Source organism: Odocoileus virginianus, chromosome 7, assembly GCF_023699985.2.
Source record: "Odocoileus virginianus isolate 20LAN1187 ecotype Illinois chromosome 7, Ovbor_1.2, whole genome shotgun sequence".
Lineage (NCBI taxonomy): Eukaryota > Metazoa > Chordata > Mammalia > Artiodactyla > Cervidae > Odocoileus > Odocoileus virginianus.
This window is the reverse complement of record NC_069680.1, coordinates 31,270,965-31,285,711: the sequence shown is the minus strand read 5'-3', so window position 1 is coordinate 31,285,711 and position 14,747 is coordinate 31,270,965.

Below are 14,747 nucleotides of genomic sequence, written 5' to 3'. Positions count from 1 at the left end.
TCGCCGGTTGACCTGCCTCCGCGCAGGGCGTTTGAATATTCTCATCAGAACGGAGAGATTAGTCAGAGCAGAGCCCTGCTTCATTAGCCTGGGAGACGCGTGTTTAGCAGAGACATCACAGCGAACAGGAGGACTGTAAATTATATTATGCCTCAAAGGCCCCTTAGTCCCGGCCACCTGCTTGCCTGCTTCCCGGTCTTCAAACATGCAGGCTGATGTATTTCTACCCCCTTCTGAGTCGTGCCGGCTAACAGGAAAGTCTTAATTTCATCAAACCCTTGAAATTCCTATTTCCCGTCCACATTAACACTGTAATGAATAGCACCGGGCCTGTGTGAACACGGAGGGCGGCCACCCCTGGCTGGGTGTCGGGGCGCAAGGCAGAGCCGTGTGCTTCATCATTTGGGAGCTCGGGGGGGTATATGGTGCGGGCACCTCCAATTACAGCCCCTCCAGGAGCAGTAGCGAGACCCGTATTCAAATGCGGGCGGACCAGGTGTCCGGGAACTGGAGGACAACCAACCGTGAGACAGTGACAAATGGTGAGCCCACTGCAGCGCGCTCTCCTTCCCAGGCCCATCGCCCCGCTCCTGGGGGAGGGGCAGAGCTACCGAGAGGGAGCCTCCCTGGAGGAAAGAGGTCAGCCCGCCTGGGCCAGGCCCGCGCCACGGGGAGCCGGGGATGGGGAGCTGGGGGAGGTTTCCTGGGTCAGACCATGTGGAGGCCTGGGGAGCAGCCGGCGGGGCCCCGGGCGGCCTCCTTCTCCAGCACCTGGCAGTCACCCCCCAACAGACGGGGCCCAGGACTCCTCTCTGCCTGCCGCAGGGTGTCCTGAGAACAGAGGAGCTGACTGACAGCAGAACTGCAGAAAGGTGCCAAAAAAGGACCAAGAGCTGGGACTCATCAAACAGACCCGCCCCCCGGGAAGTCACTTCATTTGCTGAGCTCCAATCCGCAGAGGACGTGCTCAACTCTGCATCAAGAACTGAGATCAACCCACTAATTGTTTAGAGACAGCAGAGCCTTGAGATAAAGGGGGTTTAACCTGGCAGACAGAGGCTGCCTCAGCCTGCTGCTCTCAGCCTCTGCAAGTGGCCGGGATCAGCCACAAAAAGCTGAGGGGAGGGCCCGGCGGCGGCTGTCAACCCCCCATCACCGCAGGGAGGGGAGGCGTGGGGGAGCCCAGGACTCCCCAGCTCCCTGGACAGGAGACGGAGGTAGCAGAGGCCTCTGCCACCAGGAAGCTGGGTTGCTGCGATTTGCAAAAATGTATAAATTTTCATTACAGCATCTGGCAGCCTGAGGCCAGGTATGCTCTGTAAAATTTAACATCTTTAGGGCAGCTCAGGGCAATTGGGTCACAGCTGTCTTGGGGGCTCTGTGTTTGGCAAGGGTGGTCCTCCCAGGCTAGGGACACAGCACAGCTGGCCTCCAGCAGGCCACCCCAGCCCTCCCCACAGGCCTGGGGCCACCCCAGCCCTCCCCACAGGCCTGGGGCTGGCCTTCCTGTCTGTCTGCTTCCAGGAGCCAGAGGAGCATGTGCACGGCTGGCATTCTCAGGGGACCCTCCCCCACAGGGGGTGTTCTCCCCCCTCCTCCTCCATCTCTCTTCAGGGCCCTTCTGTGGAGGGCTCCCTGCAGGGCACTTGATCTGTATCACATTCATCTCCATGGCAACCCCAGGAAAGGGGCTCCCCCATCACAGGTGGAAGGACGAGACTCGGAGAAGCAGAGTGATTTTCCAGAAGGGAACACAAGGTGCCCAAGGCTGAAACCCAAAGACAGGGTCTGCCCACCCCTTGAGAGCGGACTCCCCTTCAGCCCTGGTCCGGGATCTCAGCACAGACCCGTCAGGCACCCGGAAACTTCAGCATCAGGCCCTGGGGTGGGGTGAGGGGGGTTTGCTGTGAAGTCTCCCAGGCCCCTCCTGCCCCTCCACACCCCTGCAGGCCGGGCAGCCCCAACCCAAGCTCCAGACCCAAGGCGGCCATTCCTCGATAGAGGGGCCTGGCGGGCTACAGTCCATAGGGTCGCACAGTCAGACACGACCGGAGCGACTTAGCACTCCCGCACCCACCCCAAGTCAAGACAAACCAGTCTATCAGCTGCCAGTCACATAGCTCGGTTTAAGCAGAGTTTTAAGCCCCGATGCCGGTTTGCAAAGGCAGCCTTGCAGCACCTCACGGAGCCTGAATACTGATGACTCGGATCCACCAGGTGGTCCCACTGCAGACACGCGGCCAGCTGCCTGCTGCTCAGCCCTGCAGGGAGATGCTCGCACCCCACCTGGCCAACTGCCTCCCGCAGCTCCCCGGGCCACCAGCGCCCTCTCTCCCAGCGGGGTCCTGAGTGCACCCCCTCTACTCCCAGGCCCATCCCCCTCTCCCCCTGTCCCACCTCCAGGAGCGGCCTCAGACTGCGGTTGCCTTTAGCTCCTTACTAGAAATAAAAGAAGGGAAGCAGGGGGTGGAGAAGCCTGGAGCAGGGAAGGGAAAGGCACAGCAAAGGGAGAAGTATATAATTTCTCAAAAGCTATCTTGCAGGATCAGTTTTCCATGGTAATCTGTATCAGTTTCCTACGGCTGCCAAATAAAACACCCCAAACTTGAGGCTTAAAGCAACAGAAATTCACGCTCTCATGTGAAACCAGGGGTCCAAAACCAACGTGTCGCTGGGACCACTCTCCCTCCAAAGGTGCCAGGAGGGACTCCTTGCTTCCCTCATCCAGCTTCCAGGGGCAGCTGGCAACCTGGAAATCTCTGCCTGTGGCCACATCACACGAATCTTTGCCTCCACTATTGAATGGACTTTCCCTCCATGCATCTGCATCTGGCTCCGCCTCCTTTGCCTTATAAAGACTCAGCTTTGGATTAAAGGCCCGAGATCCTTAATTACATTTCCAAAGTCCCTTATTACAAATAAGCTCACGGTCTGAGGTTCCAGGCAGATATGTCTTTGGGGGGGGACACAACTCAACCAGTTACAGTTCACCCTCTGGCCCTGGAAACGTCCACCCTTTGTGTGGGGTGATGACATAGTTACCTGCTCACTAAGTCCATTGAGATCCTGTGTCTGCTCTGGGACCACTGCAGACGGGATGACAGCTAGACCGTCACCCGCCCCCGCAGCAGGTGTGCCCCTAACATCCATGCTGGTGCATCTCTTCGGGGGCACGGGAGGCAGCTGCCCCCTCCCCCAAAGCCACGGCAACCATGCACTCAGGCCGGACAGTGAGACTGAGCAGACCTGCCCGGGCATGTCTCAGCCGGGCAGTTAGTCCCCAGGGCTGGACACTCCTGCTCTGGTTTCCCAGCCCCCACAGACAGTGAGTGAGTCCCCTGAGCGAGGACCCTCCAGTGTCAGATGGAGATGAAGAGGAAGTGAGGGAGACAAAACCTTTCTGGTTTCAAGCCGCTGGGATCTAGGGTTGCCTGCTGCCTGGCCTCACCGCATCCCCCCAAGACCACACCTAAGCTTCGGTGACCTTGGTTGACCTTCCTGCACAGCACAGAAGCAACTGGCCTTATTTTTCCCCCAACATCCAGGTGTTTTTGGCCCCAAGGACTGACATACACATTTGCATACCCACGCATACAATTAAAGGGTTGCAGGTAAGGGATGCCTAGGTTGTCAGGGAACTAACTGAACGAAACCTCCATCGTAAAGCAGTGTGACTCAGAAGTTCTCACTCTTAATGTCCTATTCGGGGAAAACGTTCCTATCTCCTTCATAGTCTAGCTATAGGATATTCATATTGATTTTTTCCCCACACCACGGAGATAGATCCAGAGGAAGTGTTTGCATCTAGAGGAGAGAATAAGGGCCGACCCTCTGGGTAAAGGTCCCGGCGTTTGTGACAGTCACGTCCTTCCTCCTTCTCAGCGTGTAGGGTCATTGGCGCCTTCAGATTTAATCACTGACAGGCTTCCTGCTGCCTCCCCTCTGCCTCAGCCTCTCCTTGCTCATTCAGACTGACGGGGAATAAATCTTACATCATTGTTGCATTACTCCCTGGCGAAAAATATGCCTTATTAATTAACTCTGGTTTCTAACACTCAGACGGCTAATACAGAATGAAAAGTCTAGAGAGCTGTCTGAATCAGGTACATCATTTTGTCACAGCACCAGCACCCTAGACAGAGTATCTTTATAAATATGGGAAGCACACACATTTCACATCGCAGTCCCTTGCATTTACAATACAAAAGACTCTGCAGCACATTGTGAGAGGCAGGATTCAGAAGTAGTCCCCTCCAGGGACTTCCCTGGTGGTCCGGAGGCTAAGACCCCCACGCTTCCAATGCAGGGTCACTCTGCACTGCAGAGTCACAAGGGTTTGATCCCTGGTCAGGGCACTAGATCCCACATGCCTCAACTAAAAACCCTGCCTGCCAAAACAAAGATCGAAGATCCCACGTGCCGCAGCTAACACCCAGCACAGCCAGACAAATAAAACTCATATTAAAAAAATACGTCCCTCCAGTTTCCATCCTCTGGTTTTCCCACCAAGCTCTAGTCTAGACATGGCCATCTGCACTCACTTTCTGGGACCTCCACATCAAACACTGTCAACTGAGAGGCTTCCTGTTGCTCAGTCCCTAAGGCATGTCCAGCTTTTTGTGACCCCATGGACTGCAGCATGCCAGGCCTCCCTGTCCTTCAGCTTCTCCCGGAGTGTGCTCAAACTCATGTCCATTGAGTCAGTGATGCCATCCAACCATCTCATCCTCTGCTTCCCCCTTCGCCTCCTGCCCTCAATCTTTCCCAGCATCAGGGTCTTTTCCAATGAGCTGGCTCTTTGCATCTGGTGGCCAGAGTATTGGAGCTTCAGTATCAGTCCTTCCAATGAATATTCAGGGTTGATTTCCTTTAGGATTAAAATATCTTAACACAAAAGAAACGTATTCTCTCGAGTTCCAGATGCCGGAAGTCAGTATCAGGTGTCAGCAGGACCACACTCCCTCCGAAGGCTCTGAGGAATCATCTTTCCTGGCTCCTCCAACTTCTGGTGGCTCCTGGCAGTCCTCGGCGTCCTGGGCTTGCAGACACGTCACTCCAGCTCTGGCTCTGTCTTCTTCTCTAGGTCTCTGTGTCTCTTCTCCTCTTCTCATAAGGACACCAGTCACTGGACTCAGGGTCCATCCTAATCCAGTCTAATCTTGGGCCTCAACTATTTACAGCTCCAATGATCCTATTTCCAAATAAGGTCACCCTGAAGTTCTGGTGGACATGATCTTTGAAGAGACACTATTCACCTCGCTATCACTGGGAAGGGACTTTACAGATGGAATTAAGGTCCCTAATCTGCTGACTTTAAAATCAGGAGCATATCCAGGATTATCTGGGTCGGCCTAGTGTAGTGACGTGAGCCCGTAAAGGCAGAACTGGAGCAGAAGAGTGAGAGACGTGGCCGCGGGGAGGGCGCAGAGAGTGGAAGCAGGAGGGACCACGGGCTCTGACGGCAGAGGAAGCCGGCCAGGAGCCGAGGGGTGTGACAGCCTCCAGAACCTGGGGACTGCCCCAGCAGAGAGCCAGCAGGGACCCGGGACGTCAGTCCTGCAACCTCACAGAACTGAATTCTGCCAGCAAGCAAATGAGCAGAAGGGGTTTGTCCCAAAAACCTCCAGCAGGGAACCCAACCCGGCCAACACTCTGACTTCATCCGATGAGAGCCTGAGCAGAAAACCTCCTGGGGGCCACAGAGGGGCCCCTCCACTGACGCGGGTGCAGAGGAGCGCCAGCACAGAGCCTTGCAGAGGGAAGCAAGAGCTGCCCCTCAGGGCGCTCATTTCCAAGCTCAGGAGCGCGCGTGGGTGCGCGTGGGAAGCCCCCGCTCACAGCCACGCTCCTGCTCTGAGCACCTCCCAGCATGGCCCGCTCACCCTCTTACAGAGGCCCTGACCACACCGTGCAGATCAGGAGGCCGAGACGGAGGACACGGTGCCCGGCTCACCAGGCAGACAAGCAAGGGGCGGCATTGGATTTTGCACCTGCTCCTGACCCAGCATCAGCTGCCCCCGGAGGTTCCAGGTGGCCTTGGGAAATATTTCAGTGAGCTTTTTGAGTGTATCTAGGGCTTCCCTGTAGCTCAGTTGGTAAAGAATCTGCCTGCAGTGCGGGAGACCCAGGTTCCATCCCTGGGTCGGGAAGATCCCCTGGAGAAGGGAATGGCAACCCACTCCAGTATCGTTGTCTGAAAAATCTCATGGACAGAGGAGCCTGGTGGGCTGCAGTCCATGGGGTCGCAAAGAGCCGGCCACGACTAAGCAACTAACACTTGAGTGTAACTGAAATTCGCTATTCTTTTAAAATCAGCAGCAAAAACAGCTGTTTTGGTCACTCATTTATTAATTCAACAACAATTAGCTGCTGAATTGCCGCTGCTATGTGCCAAACCAGAACTGCCTTCATGCTGAATCAGATTGACACCGAAACAGCCACGGCACGGGTCCCAAATGGGCCAGATTCTGAGTCAGACCGCCTGGTGCCCTGCAGCCTCCTTCAACGGAGACCAGACGTGAACCTACACGTCGCAGGGGATGGGCCACGGGAGCCCAGTGGGCACCTGGTGCGGGCGGGGAGAGCAGGCAGGGAAGCGCCCCCGCGCAGGACGGGGCAGGTCCCCTGGGCCCAGGCGCTCCCAGCCCAGCTTGGGGCCGTGTGGGTGGTGCAGGCTGCAGGAGGCCGGGGCTTCCAGAGAGCAGAGCAGTGCTAGCAGCAGGGTGCGGGGATGCCCAGGGGAGGTCCCTGGTGGCTGCACTTGGGGCCACTGGTCAGGCATGACGTCCCCCAGAGGGGAGTCTGGGCCCCGGCGGCAACAACCAGGCCAGAAGCAGGGGCAGCAGCCTCAGTGGCGGAGACACCCAGCCCACGCCTGGGAGTCCACGTGCATTCAGGGACAGTCAATGTGCTCCGCCCCTGGGGCAGACCCTAACTGTAAAGGTTGCATATTTCTGAATGCAAGGTGACCTTCTGAGTTCCCTCCTAAGCCACAGATTGTGGGCTCAAGTTCCTTCTGAGGTGCGACTGGCTTTGAGTTTTGGCAGCCCACTCCAGTGTTCTTGCCTGGAGAATCCCAGGGACGGAGGAGCCTGGTGGGCTGCTGTCCATGGGGTCGCACAGAGTCAGACACGACTGAGCAACTTAGCAGCAGCAGCAGCAGCTGACCTGAAGTGCCTTTCCCCCTCGGTCAGCTCGGCCAGAGTGACAGTGGACTGGGCCGTCCTGCCCCACGGCCCTCGACTCAGCCAGAAAACATCAAGGGCTTCCCCAGATGCCAGCACGTGGACCAACTTCAAGGTTTAACTAAATCCAGGACCTGAGAAGCCTCCCTGGCGGCTCAGACGGTAAAGAATCTGCCTGCAACGCAGGAGACCCAGGCTCGGTCCCCGGGTCGGGCAGACCTCCTGGAGAAGGGAATGGCTACCCACTCCAGTATTCACACCTGGAGAAACTAACACTGTCAGTTTCGCTTTCCAGATCTGATAAGGTCAGAAGTCGAAGCGCACTTTCCAAAGATGAAGTGCTTAGATGGGGGGAGCCCCCACCCTACGGGCCCCAGGTGAGAACCATCCCCCACGCACCACCACCCTCCCTCCTGTGACGTGTCCGCTGTCATGGAAGGGGTCCCAAAGCCTGAGGGCCCTCAGGAGCCTCAGGAGCTCAGGTGCCTGGCTCTGAGCTCCTCAGGAAAACAGCACCAAGGGAGCAGCAGGGTCAGCGGACACCGGGGGACGCCCAGGAGGGGGCCCAGGAGGGACACAGCGGGCCTGCGGGAAGGGTTTCCTCCGGACGGGCCAGCACCAGCTGGACTGGGGAAAGGCGGCCGATCAGACGGTCCTGGAGCCTCTGTAATTCCTTAAACCCCGTCTCAGGCTGCGGCGTCTTCATTTTCACTGTAGAAGAGCAGGCGGGGGTGGAGGTCTCCTGGCGCCCGGGGGTCCCCGTGGATCAAGACCCTGGCAGCACCCTGTCTCCACCTGTGGGGAGCAGTGTAACAGACGGGAGATGTTAATAAATACAACCTGAAACCACCCTGGCTGCGGCTCCTCCCGCTAAGGACGGACGCGGCCCCTCTTCAGAGCACTGTGCCTTCTGACAAACCACCAGCCCCCCCACCCCCTCCCACTCCCCCGTGAGCCCCCTGCTTCAGACAGGAAGCCCACAGGGCAGAGTCTGGAGGCCCCGCGGGGAGGCCGCAGTCACGCCATACGAGGCGTCGGCCGCTGCTGGGGGCCTGCAGGACAGCTAACACGCTGGGGAGGCGGAGGGACCAGCGGCCCTTCCGTGAAGGGCCAGGAGAGAGAATTCTCAGCTTTGCAGGCCGCGGGGTCTCTGCGGCAGCTTCTCAACCCTGCCCAGCATCAGAGAAGCAGACCAGACACTGTGAACCCATAGGACTGGGTTCCGAGGTCTTCATCTGAAGGCAGACAAGGAGACAGACTTGACCCGCAGGTCCTGGCATGCTGACCCTGCCTGGGGGGGTGGAAACTAGGTTTAGACCCCACAAGGAATGGTGTGTGCGTGCATATTCACTGCGTGTGAGAGTTCAGCAATTTCATTTGAACAGGGTCCCTCTGCTGACGTCTGGATGACAAGAGCAAAGCGTAAGTCTTAAAGCAAATGAATTCCCCCAAATAATCTCCTCCGAGGTCATATCTAGAAAATGCCATGTTCTTATCTATCTTCTCTCATTTGTTGGTTCTGTCACATCTCAGTGTGTGAAGCGTGAATTCAACAAGCGTTTCTTGTGCCACTTCTGAGGACTTCAGTGAATGGTACAGACTAGGTCTTGGTCTCCAGACTCCTAGTTCCAGAGCCACATTCTGGGGTGAGTGGGGACCTGGTCGCAGCCCCAGAGCACCTGCATTGCAAGGACAGCTGACCTGCAAGGTTGGGGAGCAGCCCTTCCACAAGGTCACTTGAACTGGCCATTCCTGGCCAATGTGTGACCAGAATCTGGGAATGCATAGCTTGGCCTGAGTTTCAGGCGCTTTGCCCAAGACCACTGTGATCTAATGAAAAAGAGATCTGGTCTTTGCACAGAGCTTCAAAATCCGTTGGAATTTCTTGAGTAGCAGGGGCAAGGGAGTCTTGGTTATGCTAATGAGGCGACTCTAGGAGAGGAAGGATGGAGCTTCAGGATGCGGCTGGTCTCCAGAAAAGGAACCACCTGGGGTTTCCAGAGCTAGAACTTCCAGCTGCCTGGCCTCTAAGGGCTGGGAGGCTAGAGGCTGAGCTCAACCACACGGCCAGTGATTGAGCCAGCCATGCCTGCAGAACGCTGTTGTTGTTCAGTTGGTAAGTCATGTCTGACTCTTTGCAACCCCATGGACTGCAGCATGCCGGCTCCCCTATCCTTCATTGTCTCCTGGAGTTTGCTCAGATTCATGTCCAATGAATGAGTCAGTAATGCCATCTAACTATCTCATCCTCTGCTGCCCCCTTCTCCTTTTGCCTTTAATCTTTCCCAGCATCAGGGTCTTTTCCATTGAGTACACACTTCATATCAGGTGGCCAAGTATTGGAGCTTCAGCTTCAGCAAAAGTCCTTCCAGTGAATATTCAGGGTTGATTTAGGATTGACTGGTTGGATCTCCTCACAGTCCAAGGATCTCTCAAGAGTCTTCTCCAGCACCACAGCCAAAAGCATCAATTCTGTGGTGCTCAGCCTTCTTTATGGTCCAACCCTCACATCCATACATGACCACTGGGAAGACTGTAGTTTTGACTGCTCAGACACACTGGGTAAGAACTCTGGGCCAGGGGGTTGGGGAGCTTCCTGATTGACAATCATATGGATACACCAGAAGATGAAGCACTCCAACTTCTCGGGGCAGTGGCCCCTGAACTTGGGACCCTTCCAGACCTCATTGATGTACCTCTTTATTCAACCAATGGTTTGTACCCTTTATAATAAAGTGATCATGGTGAGCATAATGTTTCCTGAGCCCTATGAGTCATTCCAGTGAATTGTTAAACCTGCGAGGGTGCTATAGGAATCCCTGGATTTGGAGCCAAGTTGGACAGAAGTGTGGGTGACCTGGGAAACCCCAAATGAGGTGAGGACAGCCTTGTGGGAACTGGCTCTTTAACTTACAGGCTCTATGCCAACTCTGGGTGGCCAAGCTCAGAACGAAATTGCACCAAAAGACTCCAGCTGGTGTCAGTACAGCTGTGGAAGCAACACTGCTTCACTCCCGTGAAGTCACGGGAGGTGGGAAGGTCCCCTGCCCTGCCCTCTCCCCTCCTCACCCTCAGCTGCTACCCAAGCAGGTCCCCTTGGACAGTGCTGTTTAATCCAGGGCCCAAGTCTCATCCTTCAAACATGTTTGGGTAGCAGCAGTGTTGGGGGCAAGCTGCCATAAAGTCAGAATTCTTTGAAGGTATCTACCTTCAGGCATTAAAGGTCCAAGGACTCGTTTCGGTGATGAGTGAAATATAGAATCAAAGCTTCATTTCAATGATCAAAGGATAACAGAGAAAAGGAGACCCAATTCCATTGTCAAAGTGATAAAAAACATTAATAATACATCTGCAAGATATCAGTCAGGGGAGGGGGGTCTCCACATGGGAAACTTCCATGCTTTCCTCTCAAGCCCAGGAGGTTTTCCAAGAGTTATTCCTGAAACTTTTTAATTAAACCTAATTAGTTCCATCAAGCCAGAGTACGCCATGCCTCAGAATTCTCCATGTGAGCCTAAGGGCTGGAAAGCAGACTTGTAATTGTGGAACCTCACCCCCACAGTGAGACAGATTACAGGCTTTCCAAGTACACCTGCAGGACGCTGGAATAAAGGGTGAGGAGAGGGACCGATCTGGGACCACGGGCTTCGCCGCCACTGCAGCCCTGCCACCCACCTGGCAAGCCACTGAGCCGCTGTCTGAAAGAGATCCAAACCAAGAAAAACATTAACTCTCGTGAAACAGCGTCGAGGTCCTGCAAGGGCAGAAGAGGCTGGTGCTGCTAATTCCGAGGTTGTCCCGCGAGCTCCTGGATGGAGGAACAGTGGATAAATGACTGCAGAACCCGGGCAGGTCACGTGGGCTGGCTGTGAGCCCAACACCATCTCTCATTTTCCACATTTTCTGTTTTCCTATTGCAAACTGTTATCCATGTCATTGGTTTTACAGGCTGTTAAATATGCAATTAGTCTAAATAACATACATTCCACTGTATTCCAAGTCACATATTAATTACCAACTTGCATTAATATTAATTAAAGCAAATATAGGGAAGGGGCCTTTGATCAACTGGAAACTACACTCTTCATAAACTAAAACGGTTTCTCCCAAATCCTGGACTGGCTAGAGAAACAAAATGGAGGACACCCATCTCGATTTCCACTGGAACATGAAAATCTAGGTTTCCAGAGTTTCTGTAAACCTATTGACTGTAAAAGTATTTGCAGAATCCAAAAGAAGGTAGAAATTGATAGATCAGTTTTTAAAGTTCATGGCGTTAATCATTTAATCCAAATAATAATGTGATCACAGGAGCCCCAAATCAATAATCATTTGTCCCTGACTCCTTGTTCACTTCTGCATAAAATAAAATCATCCAGGCTATGTCTTTTCCAAAAACGTTTTAATAACAAATTAATCTTCAAGTTGGAAAAAATAGGGCTTTTTAAAATGATTTTAAAGTAGGTTTTTCTACTGGCATAATGAAATTTCTTTTCCAGAAAAATGCTTTTATTTTTTCAGATAAAAATCCTAAAATACCTTTTGCTTAAACTCTGCCATTCTATTAGAAATCTATGTAAATAGATGAGTTTTGAGAGTTACTCACAAGGACCACTACCCCAAAGCAGCCAGCTAGGAGGGGAGGGGTAGCCCCAAAAGATGGAAAAGGCCAGTTCTCGAAACAGAAAACCCAAAGGAACCCAGGCCATGGCTGGGCCAGAGGGCTCCCAGGCAGAGAAGCCGCACAAAGCAGAGAATATCTGCCTACACTGCTTCATCCCCGAACGGCCACCACGCAGCAAATGCGCGCGAGCGACAGGGGGCGCATGGACCCTGGTACCTACACCCTGCAGGAGAACTTCGCGCTGCCCTAACTGACCAGCCCATCCGTGCACGGGAGCTGGGCCCGGGGGTGCCTAGGTTACCTGGAAAAAGGCCAACAACTCGTGGGTTCATGGTGGGCCAGGCATCACAGGGGGCATCACTGCCAAGGAATGCCACACCCACAACACTCACCGAGCAAATGCCACACTCCTGAACTCTGGGCGTTTCTGCAATAGGCCTGGCTCCCTGACAAGCTGGCAGGACACTTTCATTGCTATAAACACACATACACAAGCTCACATGGAAGACGAGTCCAGTCTCTGAGCAAACCCGGACCCACATCTCAAGGGGAGCAGGCAGAGAGGGACGGGATGGGTGCCTGGGCCCTGAGGGGTCTGGGCCTCAGGTGCCATGAGCCACGCTGGAGGAACCAGACGTGGTAACCAGTTCTCACGTTGGTGAGAACTTCCCATCTTTCAGAAACCAGGCCAGCAGAGAGCAGAGGAGTCCTTTTTCAAGGAGGTGAGTTACCAGGGACGCCCAGCAATGGTTCAGGACCACAAAGGCCATCCCTGCAGGGCTGAAGCTCACCCGTCCCCTGTGTCTTTGGAGAAGGCCCCACATGGCACATGCAGGCTGCCCTGGACCCAGCCTGCCCCTCAGCTGCTCATCACCATCTCCCAAGCTTGATCAGAGGATGCGTCAAGCCTTCTGCAAAGACCACAGCTGCCAGCCACTGGTTCCTCCCACATCTCCCTCTCCAATCTCACCTCCAACCCCTCCTCTGAGGGCAGTTTGTCCTGGCCTGACCCCTTCCAACCCTTCCCCATGCTCACCTTTGACAAAGTCCTCATCCAGCCCCCACCAGGGCCATCCCGTCCAGTCCTGTCTCCATCCAAATCCAATTTACTTCTATATACTAGCATGTACAGAACTTGTATTCTGAAAATTACACAATGTTATAAATCAAAGAAGACTTAAGTAAATGTAGAGACATACCATGTTCATGGATTGGAGGACTCACCATAATAATGATGTCAATTCTTTTCAAACCGATACACAGGCTTAATGTAATTCCTATCAAAATCCCAACAAGAGATTTTATAAATAGAGACAAGATTATTCTAAAATTTGTATGAAAAGGCAAAGGAAGAGCTAAAACAGTTTTGAATAAGTAGACTAAGGAAGGATCAGTCTACCTGATTTCAAGACTTACTACTAATATGTAGCATTATTATATCAAGGCTGCGTAGTATTGGCAGAAAGACACATAGACAGTTGAATAGAACAAAGAGCCCCAAAATAGACCCACACAAATATACCAAACTGATTTTCCACAAATATGCAAAAACAATTCATGAAGGGAAGACAGCTTTTTCAACAAATGGTGCTGGAACATGCATTGGTCATCCATAGGCAAAAAAAACAGATAAGAGGGCTTTGACCTATGTCTTATTCCTTATACAAAGACTAACTACAAATAGATCACAGACAAAGGTAAAATATAAAACTATAAAAAGTTTAGGAAATAAAACATGAGATAATATTCACAATCTAGGACTAGGCAAAGAGTTCTTAGACTTGATACCAAAACCACAATCATAAAAGGAAAAACTGATAAAATGGACTTCAGCAAAATTAAAACTGCTACTTGCAAAAGACTGTTAACAGGATAAAAAAGACAAGCTACAGGCAGGAGAAAATAGTTGTAAACCATATATTTGACAAAGACTAATAAATTTAGAATATATAAAGAACAGTCAAACAACAATAAAAAAATAGTCTCATTAGAAAATGATCAAAAGACATGATGACACATTTTGCCAAAGAGGATATAGAGATGGCAAATAAGCACATGAAAAGATGCTTAACATCATTAGCCACTAGAAGAATGCAAATTAAAACCACAATTTGATATCACTAAACACCTATTGAAATGGCTAAAATTAAAAATAGTGACATCAGCAAATGCTGGCTCGAATTCAGAGAAACTAGATGACCGTAAAATGGTACAGCCACCCTGGCAGATATTTTGGCAGTTTCCACAAAAACTAAATGGCCATGAACACTAAACAGATGACCCAGCAATTGAACTCTTGGCCACTATCCCAGAGTCATGGAGACTCATGCTCAGATGGAAACCTGGGTATGAATATTTATAGCATCTTCATTCATCACAGACAAAACCTGAAGCAACTCAGACTGCCCTTCAGTGGACGGATGGTTATAAAACCTGTGGTCCATCCACACCACGGAGTGTTTCTTGCTGTTTAGTTGCTGAGTTGTGTCTGACTCTTTCGTGGCTGCATGGACTGTAGCCCACCAGGCTTCTCTGTCTATGGGATTTCCCAAGCAAGAAAACTGAGCGGGTTGCCATTTCCTTCTCCAACCGTAGACTACTGCCTAGAAATACAAAGGAACGACCTACTGACACGTGCTACGACCCGCATCAATCTCCAGAGAATTAAGCTCAGTGAAAAAAGCCGAATCCAAATGGCGTCATAATCTAAGATCCCATCCATACAGCATTCTTCAAATGACAGAAGCTTAGAATTTGAGAGCAGATGAGTGGTTGCCAGGAGCTAACCAGGGATGGAGGCAGAAGGGAAATGAGTGTGGCTATAAAAAGGCACCCTGTGGGTCCTTCTGGTGATGGAACAGTCTATACTTGACTGCATCAATGACCGAACTCTGGTTATGGTTCTGCTCTATAGTTTCACAAGACGCTACCATTGGGCA